Below are 10,290 nucleotides of genomic sequence, written 5' to 3'. Positions count from 1 at the left end.
AGGTTCATCCCAAAAATAATGTCTTATGTCTTTCCAAAAAATTTTCTTCCTATAACCAAAGAATTGCGGTGGTTCTACACTAGCTGCTAGGTAATTCGCTATGTGCCTAAACCATGGGGTGTTGAAAGCATCTGCTCGTCGCATTAGAAGACGTGGTGGTGCGGTATTAGCATTGGTGGGAGTTGTATCTATGGCATAGATGTTTTCTTAAGGCAAACTGTCATTTAAAGGCAATCTTTCTTCAACTCGAATTCGTGAAAGATGGTCTGCAACTCCATTGTCTGCTCCTTTCCGATCTCGAATTTCGATATCGAATTCTTGCAGTAGGAGGATCCATCTTATCAACCGAGGTTTAGCGTCTTTCTTAGACATTAAATACTTGATTGCAGCATGATCAGTATGAACTATGACCTTAGATCCTATGAGATAAGAACGGAATTTCTCAAATGCAAATACGGCAGCTAGAAGTTCTTTCTCAGTTGTAGCATAATTGCATTGAGCTTCATCTAGAGTTCTGCTTGCGTAGTAGAATACGTGCAGTTTCTTATCTTTTCGTTGGCCAAGCACTGCTCCGACTGCATAGTCACTTGCATCGCACATGATTTCGAATGGGAGTTCCCAATCAGGTGCTTGCACGACAAGAGCGGAGACAAGAGCTTGTTTGATCTTATGAAACGCGGCTAAGCACTCATCATCAAACTCAAAGTTCGTTTCCTTGCAAAGCAAACGCGTAAGAGGTCTAGCTATTTGAGAAAAATCTTCTATGAATCGCCTATAGAATCCTGCGTGTCCTAAGAAACTACGGATGCCTTTTACGTTTGTGTGGGGTTGTAGGCTAGTCATGACTTCGATTTTAGCTTTGTCAACTTCTATACCTTTTCCGGAAATCCTGTGCCCAAGCACTATTCCGTCTTGTACCATGAAGTGACATTTTTCCCAATTTAATACTAAGTGCTTATCTTCACATCTTTGCAGAACTTTACCAAGATTGGCTAAGCATTTTTCAAAAGAAGATCCATAAACAGAGAAATCATCCATGAATACTTCCATGAAATCCTCAATAAAATCTGTGAAGATCGACATCATGCACCGCTGGAAGGTAGCAGGTGCATTACACAATCCAAAAGGCATACGTCTGTAAGCAAACGTGCCATATGGACAAGTGAATGTCGTTTTTTCTTGATCCTCCGGTCGAATAGGAATTTGGAAAAATCCGGAGTATCCATCAAGGAAGCAATAGTAGGGATGATTAGCTAATCTTTCTAGCATTTGATCTATGAAGGGAAGTGGAAAATGATCTTTCCTAGTTGCTGCATTCAGTTTCCGGTAATCGATGCACATACGATGTCCAGTTACTGTTCTTGTAGCGATCATTTCATCTTTATCATTTTTAATGATAGTGACCCCTCCTTTCTTTGGGACAACATGAACTGGGCTAACCCAAGTACTATCTGAGATAGGAAAGATCATTCCAGCTTCTAAAAGCTTCATAATCTCCTTCTTGACAACATCCATGAGATTAGGGTTCAGTCTCCTTTGACTTTCGATTGAGTTTTTAGCATTATCCTCTAGATTTATCTTGTGCATACAAAGATCTGGATAGATTCCAGGTATGTCATCAAGTGAATATCCTAAGGCTTTTCTATGCTTTCTCAGCTCAGTCAACAGCATTGTGGTTTCTTCTTCTGTCAAACCAGAGTTTATTTTGACAAGATAAGTAGAATTTGGTCCAAGGAAAGCGTACTTAAGTCCGACGAGAAGAGGTTTAAGCTCGACTTTAGGGGCTTTAAGCTCACTCCAAGGATCATTAATTGCTGCAGCAGTGTCTTTAGGAGGTGTGGGAATGTTTGTTTAGTCCTTTAGATCTAGATAGTGTAGAGGTTTCCAATAAGTTTCGGATTTATCAAGCATACGTGCGCACTCACTCGAAATTTCTTCAAGGAAATTGCGTTCGTCTTTTGCGGGTGAAAGCGTGACACTTAAAGGGTCATCTAGAAGCAGATCTTCATAGACTTCCTCAATAATTCCGTCTAACTCATCAACCCAACAAATTTTGCCATCCAGAGTTGTTTATCGAAACTTTTGTTCATGTCAAACTGCATAACTAGACCGGCTAGATGAAGGTCAATTTTTCCTTCAGGAACATTGATTATGGCTCCGGCTGTAGATAGGAATGGTCTTCCAAGAATAAGTGGATACTTAGGTTCTTTTTCTAGTTCTAGAACTACGAAATCGGTTGGTATGGAACATTTTTCGATTTCTACAGGAACATCTACTAGGATACCTACTGGTTGTCTAACAGAACGATCAGCTAATACTAAAGAAATTTTAGTGGGCTTGAAAGTGTGGTGTCCTAAACATTTTGCTACTGAAAGAGGCATCATGTTTATGCTAGATCCTAAATCACAGAGAGCACGCTCAAAAGCTACATTAATGATGGTGCAAGAAAGTACAAAGCTTCCAGGATCGTTTTTCTTTTCAGGGATTTGGCTTTGCAGGATAGAACTATATTCATGGGTTATCATCATAACACCTTCTTCAAGAGTTAAAGAATTTGTTAGAATACCCTTCATGTATTTTCTTAAAGCAGGAATCATAGCACAAGCTTCTACAAAAGGTAATCTCACATTTAACTGATCGATTAGCTCTTTAAGCTTAGCTTTTTCTTTTTCTTTCTTAGGGGCTCTTAAGGCTCTAGGATATGGAGGTTTAGGTTTATAGACACGAGTTGGTGGAGGAGGAATTGGGTCTTCTCCAAGGATTTCCCGGGATGTATCTTCTCTTACTTCTTCTCCATCCTTTTCTCTTACCATTTCTTTTTCAACATCTTCATTCGTGATTCTTTATTTTTCTTTCTCCTTTTCCTTACCCTTTTCCTCAGCTTCGGGATCTTTTGGAAATTCAGGCTCTTTGTAAGCTAATCCACTCCTAAGTGTGATAGCTTTCACATGATCGGAGGGATCTGCTTCACTTGAGCTTCCGAAAGAATTTTCACTTAGCTCCTCTTCAGAATTTTCTAAGTTTTTAGAATTAGTTTTGACCATTATGCTAAGGAGGGTATCTAAATCCTTCTGCATCTCTTTTAGTTCAGATCTAAGATCACTAATCTCTTGAGACACAGATTTTTCAAGCTCTAAATTATTTTTGTTTAGGTTTTCAGCTTCAGAAGATGGAAAACTAGGGTATGAAACAGGATTAGATTGAATACCCAAGATTGGTTCGGAAGGTGGTGTCCAACCAAGTTCGGAAGACAATTTCCCGCGGTCAGGTGGCTCACGACCGCGGTGAAACACGTCTTGGCCGCGGTCAGAACCAGCACGACCGCGGTGAAAGCTTGCTTGGCCGCGGTCCGGATGAATGGACCCGCGGTGATCAGAAACGAATGGAAAATCTTGAATTTGATAGACTTCTGCAGTGTTCACAATCCCTTGACCATAAGAATCCATTGGGTTGTCCCAGCCGTCAAAGTTACATGTATTGTGTACCTTATTTGGTTGTTGCAATCCAAGATGACTCATTATGTGACAGAGACACTTTATAACTTCCGAAATTTCTTCTTTCTTCTCATGAGGTGCAATAACCAAAGGTTACTTGATTTTGGATGCTGTTTCCTAAATTTTTAATGAAAACATGAGCATCTTCTACAGATCTAGTTTTGAAATCTCCATTACTTGCTATATCAAAAGAGTGTCGTAACTCTGTAGTTATACCACGATAGAAGATACTTAGCAGGTATTCCTCGGCATATCCATGGTGTGGACAATCTCTTTGGTATTCCCTAAATCTTTCCCAAGTATCTAAAAGATTTTCATCTTCTTTTTGTTTAAAAGTTCTTATCTTATTTCTTAAGAGATTTGAACGATTTCTAGTGTAAAAACGATTTAGGAAAGCAGTTTTACACGCTGCCCACGTTTTTAGTGAAGCAGGTGGCAAAGATTTTAGCCATTTGCTGGCCTTATCTCTAAGAGAGAATGGGAAAAGACTACACTTGTGGTAATCCCCATTTGCTGTAATGGTTGCACATAATTCTTCGAACGTCTTGATATGGTCTATCGGGTTTTCAAATGAATAACCAGAGAATTGATTTTGTTGAACTAAATAGATATGGGGTACCTTAATTTCGGTTTTGCCATCCTCAGGTAAGGCTGGTTGAATAGCTCTTTGATCTCCCATGAACTTTTCGAGTGAATCGAAACTTCCAATCAGTTCATCATCATCTTTGTGTTTGACCGATCCGATTAGCTCATTGTCATCATAGATCGGTTCTTCAAGCTCGTCATCAGTCAGGTCATCATCGCTTGGATCACCATCCACACGATTTGGTGGATCACCAAGAGTTCCGGGAACATGTTCCCGGTCTCTCATCGCAGAGAAACCTGAAAAATTCAAAAGAAAAAGTAAAAATAAACAAGTGTTCTAATGGGTTTAAGCTGGCAACGGCGTCAAAAACTTGATGCGGGTTTGTAAACGGGGTTGGTTGTTTTCGTTTTATTAAGCTTCAGGTTTTAAATTTGTAACACCTAAATGTCTGCAAGTGCACAGATGTGCGCTGTAGTACTTAGGGTATCGATCCACAGAGACTTAGTTGTTTCGATACAAATTCACTGCAACACTTAAATCAGATTAGAACTAAAAAGGTTTTGGTTTTGGTTTTGGGTTTTTGGTTGTCACTAAATCTAAACTAGAAAGCTAAACAAGTAAAAGCAATTGCAAATGAAAGCAAATAAAAGCAAGTAAAATCGATTAAACAAAAGCGAATGTAAGCAAGTAATAAGCGAATGAAAAGAAAACTAAACTGAAGATTGTAAACAATTAAAGACAAACGTTGGGGCTCAAGGGGTATTCGCAGGGGTTCATAGTCTATGCTAGGTCGATTTTAAACAAGTGATAAAGGTAATCAACTACGTATGTTCTAGAACTCGAGGCACGGAAGTATGAATAGCCTACTTTCGCAGCACTAAACAACTATCTCTCGCAACCCTAATCAGTAGGTTTCCACTCTGATTCTGGAAGGGAGAAGATGGCTCTGATACCATGTTGGGATTTATGAGACAAAGCTCAACAAATGGTGGAAGCATTCACTTGGTGAATGAACCACTTAACCCACATTAAGAACTCGATCTCAAGAGAGAGAAGAGACCATCAACTTGTGATGAAATCCTCACAATAAACATAAGTAGAACCGAATCTATGAGGAAGAAAACGATTCTATAAAGGGAAGGCATCTAGTTTGAGACTAATCTAAGCAATGAACACAACACCTAGAGAGTTTGTGTTCTTGAGATGCAGCGGATTTAAGACTCAGTAATCTAGATGAGAGAAGCAAATAAAGAAGAGTTTAGTGAGTGTTTCACAAGTATTAGACTGCCAAAAGGCAGCCACTAATCCGAAATCTCTATAATCCTACATTGTGTTTATGAATTAAACACAAGGTAAAGAGAGAGAGAGAGAAACGAAAATAAGAACGAGAAATGAGAGATGAATACTTGTGTATTGAGTGTGTTCCCTTGTTTACATATTACAGCCCTTATATAGGGAATTAATCAAGTGTAAATACATGTAAACAGAGATAAAATGTCGCTGGAATAAAGAGGAAGACAAAGTCACATGTCTCCTTATTTTTGTGTTCACACACGTGAAAGTGACAGCTGATGGTCCCCTTTTGGTGTGTTCACACTCTTAAGAGTCACATGTGAACTAAGGAGAGAACAAAGCCTTTGATGAGACAGAGACAGCTCCCAACGTCTCTCTTGACCAAGTGTGAACAGCATCTTGAGCTGTATGGTCTCTTATCAGCTTCTAACGGTCTGATCTTGATCCGCAGCTCACAGCACAACTTGATCTGTACGGACGCTTCTCGGTGTTCAGCCTCTAAGCGTCCTATATGCTGATTCACTTATCCAACTCCTTCTTATCTCAACATGTGATCACTTATCTGACTCCTCCTCAGGTCAACATTGCCTCCTTTACACGTCTAAGTGTAATTTAACTCCATCATTGGTCTTCTTTAAACCGCACCAATGATCATCTTGAGTGGAGGTCTTCGGCCTTGTCTTCTTGACTTCGGCCTTGCCTCTTCTTCTCTTCTTTCCTCTCTAATAAGGACAAGACTCATCAACATTCACAACTCAACTACAGGTAGGTTCCACTCCTATAGAAAAATTGCTCGTTTCACCCTAGTTCAGACAATCAATGAAAGTTTTCGCAACATATCTTATCAGATCGGCTTCTAAGTGGCCAGCAGAGAATCACGCAGTAAGATTAAAAGCAAACGAAGAACATCTAGAAGATTATAAATCCTAAATCTATCGATTCATAAGCAAAGACACATGAAATTCCCTTTGAAAAATCCCTTTAAACCCAACTGGGTAACTACTCAAACATATTGTAACAAAGCATCATAAACGAAATTGAAAGTGCAGGAACTAAAGAGAATAAGGAAGAAGAACGAAGAACGGAGAAGCAGATGGAGGCGCGATGTCTTCCTCCAGCGCCGGCTCCTCTTTCAAGCGGCGGCCTCTCTAGGGTTTCTGAAGCACCCACACGAATTCTCTCTCTATTTTTATCTTATGTCGTCTCTCCACCTTTAGGAATGACCTAAAGGGGATATTTATAGCTTCTGGGGTGGTTGTGGACACTTAGGGCTTCAAAAAAAACGAAAGGAATTGATCTGGGCTTTAATTAAGTCCTCGGGAAAGTGAACGACCAAGTTCCGCGGTCGCGGTGTCTCTACCTGCGGAAAAATGGGTGTTGGCCGCGGTCCCGGCACCTGCTCTCTTCCGGAACTGCATTTTCTGTAATTCTTGCATCGGGAGTATCTGAAGATCTAACCGTTGGATTGTCTCCAAACCAAGTGCATTAGAAAGCAGGTTAGATCCTCTATGCTGTCTCAAATTTTGGGGGTGATCAGACGGTGAGAAGGTCTTCATCGCTTGCCATACTTCTGACGGTCTGCATTTATCCAAAATTGCTCATTTGTTCCAAATTACATATCTTTTGCCCAAGTTTCCTGTAAAGTATTTTGAAACTCTAAAACATTGAAAACACTTTAAAAACCTTTGAAAACAGAGTTAAAACACCTTCATAAGATACAATTATGATCCATAAAAGTGGTCAAAATACGGTGTTATCAGTTGCGAGTTAACCAAGTCGCAAGACCATCTCGCAGCATTCAGGGCTCCTCGGATCACTTGACATTCATAGGAGAGTAACGTCCAGGATACTGGTCCAAACGGTGTATTTCTTGTTTCAGTGGACAGAAGACTCATACATAATTAACGTTTATGAAGGGCTCGAGCTCAGGCGACGTTGGCAAAGGCTCCGTTCCGCCAGTTCTTTGACGTGCGTTGCTTTGGTCTTTTATCAGCTCCGAGACATGCACTGCGTCCAATCGCCGTAACTTCTAGCTCACAACTCCAAATAAAACGATCTCAGGTGTTCTGGAAACTAGACTCAACCCTCTTGATTCTTGATAAAGATTCAGGAAGGTGAATCGCATTGCAAGTCCTTCGTCCCACGCGATCAAAGTGAGGGTTTTGTCTGCGCCAAACCAACTGTCCGAGTTGTTGCACACAGGTGTGGGTTCCTCCACGATCCCAGCTCCAAGTTGCTCCCAATAGTCTCCAAATGACCTGAGAACACTCAAAAAATTCAGGACACTCTAGGACCTAATGCAAGTCCTAAACAAAGCTAGAACCTAAGACAAACTCTAACAAAACTAGCTAAATGTATGCATGAGACTCAATATTTGGACAAAAATGCAATCCTAAACATGAAAAATTATGAACATATCAACTACCCCACACTTGTCCTTTGCTTGTCCTCAAGCAAAAAGAGAAAATGAGAGAAAGAGGTTGTATGCATTGGGAGTTCATATTCCTTAATGAGAGAGTGTATCACTAAAATAATTCAAGGCTTACTGTCCTAGTTGCTAATTCTAAGATGCATTGCAAACAAGATTACTCACAAAAATTTAGCTATACTTATCAATGAATGAATGAAGCTTAAGTTTTTCACAAACAGCCATAGTTCCAACTTTTTGACATTCATTAAAGCTCATGTGAATCATGCTTATGCAAATCATGTGAACTCACTTGTCTTGGGACAGGGTCATGAGACAAAGATGATCTCATTTAATGTTTTGGCTTCCATTCAGCTCAAGGGATCACTCAAGAAGGAATAAACTTTAAGGGTAAAAGGCAACTGGTGCATACAAGAGCAGAATCCCATCTACCCAATGCCCCAAATCGGTCTTTCACCTTAACTATACTCCCATGAAGATTACATCCTAGCTACTCCTCTCTTAAGACATTCATTGCCTTATCAACCCTCTCCTCACTTCACTCTCATTCTTCTTCTCACCAGGGGCTTCATCTTTTCAACTTTAAACTCAGGTTTTGGTGTCTGATCTTTCCACATAGCTCTTTCTCATATAACATTTTCGAGCCTCTTTTCTTTTCCTTTCAAACACTTGAGCCTTTTTGGCTTCTTTTCGTTTCTTTTTACTTAGAGGCTAGACTTTTTTTTTCAAAACACAAGAGCTTTTCTTTCTTTACACAGCAGACCCCAAACCTCTTTCTTTTCTTTTCCAACCCCTGGTTTTCATCTCAACTTCCTCTTTTCCACTCAGTGTTTCTCAAGAACTCTTCCTAACCTACTCTAGACTCATGATGTTGAGCTAGATCTACATGAGACCTTACTCTTGTCGCCCTAAACCCAACACTTTCTGTCAAGTTTTTCAGAAAAAGGCCTCACATCTCTCACTATAGTGTTTCAGGCTTCAAGGAAGGTTTGGTTAAAGGCAGGGAACTGTCTCAAAGTGATAGAACATCTATTTGAGCTAGCAAAGAGTGGTAAAAGGGATAAGAGAGCTTAAATATTTTAAGGGTACCCATGAGTTCACAATGACACGCACAAGCAATGATAATTAGATTGTCAAATTAAGGTTCTCACTTAGAAAAGGCTGGACTAATCAAAGCTTGATTCAATCAGCAAGTTCAAAGCATGGATGAGTCTTGTTTTCTTTCTTGTTTACATGCAGCAAACAACTAGAAACTAGGGCAGTGAACCTAATTCTTGAAGTGATATTCTCTCAAGGAAAAACCTATCATTACTCCCTTGCTTTGATGCAGCCTACATGAATATGCAACTAGACTCAATCCTAAAAATGAGAATGCAACTACATGATCATTTTTTTGTGAAAAGTTTTCAGATTTTTCAATTTTTTTGGTTTTTTAAATGCACCTAGATGAAACTACATGAGTGCATGCAAGAATGTGACTCAAGACTCAAAGTATAAAATAAGAACAGAGAAAACATGATTAGTAAAAGATGAAACTCCTCCCCCACACTTAAATAACACAGTCCCTTGTGTTATAAAAGCATGAGAAAGGAGTTAAAGCAAAGCAAACAAGTAAAATGCAAAGAGAAAAAGAAAATCTACATGCATATGTACAAGGTGTGGAGTGTTACCTAAGAGCTGTGGAAGTCTGACCCCAATGAGTAAGAGGGGTTTGAAGTGTGACCGGATGGTGTCTCCCAAGAGTGATGGCTTACCTCATCAGAACCGTCGTCAAGATCCACCCATGGTGTGCCATATGTGACCAGGGTCATGCAGTTCATGGAACTTTCTCCAACTTCCTCTCTGTTCCTTGGTGAAACCGGTGTTGGAGATCCACCTTTGCAAGGCTTTTCAAGGTTCTTGATCCTCTTCTTTATCTCCTTGATGCACTTTGCCATCTTGTGGATGGTTTTGTCTTGGTACTTGCACCATTGTTGGAGAACACCAATCTTTTGTTGAGCTCTAAACCCTAAAGTGCCTGGCTCCTCCCAGTTGTAATCATCAAAGTGATATCTGTTTCCACCGAAACGTTTTTGAGGTGGAGGCACACCAGCATCTTGAGCACCACCAGCACTTGTGGTAGCTTCTTCAGCTGTTGCTTCCTTTTCCTTGGAGGCTTCTTCTCTGCAAGCTTTTTTGTACTTGAGGATTGGGGGATCAGTTTAGACATTGTACAGCTCTTCCTTCAGCAAGAAGAAGTGAATGTTCCTCTTTACTTAGACTGTGGTGATGGAGGGATTGTGTAGGAGAGTTTGGACTGGCTCATTAATGAGAGACTTGAAGTTGTAAACCAGCTTGGCACCAACTCTTCCTTGAAGGAAACCGATCTTACACAAATGGGCTTCATTAATCAGATCAAACCTTGCCTTGTTCTCCTTGAATCTGTACCCCTTGGCCTTCAAGATCTTTGTTACAACCCATCCATGGGTCAGCTTTGCATCCTGCTTTGT

At 40.2% G+C, this 10,290-nt stretch overlaps 1 non-coding gene across 1 annotated transcript; it reads left to right on the top strand.

The window, feature by feature from the left end:
• Positions 1-3,745: 3,745 nt before the first annotated feature.
• Positions 3,746-3,853, top strand: LOC112084903. The gene has a single exon (XR_002898559.1). It is a non-coding gene; the product is annotated as a small nucleolar RNA R71 (small nucleolar RNA).
• Positions 3,854-10,290: the final 6,437 nt, after the last annotated feature.

Source organism: Eutrema salsugineum, unplaced genomic scaffold (genome assembly GCF_000478725.1).
Source record: "Eutrema salsugineum unplaced genomic scaffold, Eutsalg1_0 scaffold_4, whole genome shotgun sequence".
NCBI lineage: Eukaryota > Viridiplantae > Streptophyta > Magnoliopsida > Brassicales > Brassicaceae > Eutrema > Eutrema salsugineum.
This window is presented reverse-complemented; position numbering and strand designations above follow the sequence as displayed.